Source organism: Mandrillus leucophaeus, unplaced genomic scaffold (assembly GCF_000951045.1).
Source record: "Mandrillus leucophaeus isolate KB7577 unplaced genomic scaffold, Mleu.le_1.0 Scaffold519, whole genome shotgun sequence".
Lineage (NCBI taxonomy): Eukaryota > Metazoa > Chordata > Mammalia > Primates > Cercopithecidae > Mandrillus > Mandrillus leucophaeus.
The window spans coordinates 2,238,673-2,239,048 of NW_012105575.1; positions in this window are offsets into that span (position 1 = coordinate 2,238,673).

Genomic DNA, 376 nt, shown 5'->3' on the forward strand with positions numbered 1-376 from the left:
TGCATGTTTTAGATCATTTGGGCTGTTATAACCATAAACTGGGTGACTTATAATGAAAAGTCAAGAACAAGGTGCTCTCAGATTTAAAATTTGGAGAGGGTCCAGCTTCAAAGGAGTCAACTTCTCCCACAACCTCACATAGAGGAGGGGTGAGGACACTCTCCAGGGTCACTTTCATAAGAACACTAATCCCGTTCATGAGGGATCTACCCTTGTGACCTAACCACCCCTGAAGTCCCCACCTCCAAATACCGTCACATTAGGGATTAGGGTTTCAATATCTGGATTTTGGGGAGACAGAAAAATTCGGTCTATAGCAGTGAGATTATCAAATTACACGTGTATGGAAACATAAATCTGTAGGAGGGAGAGTAGA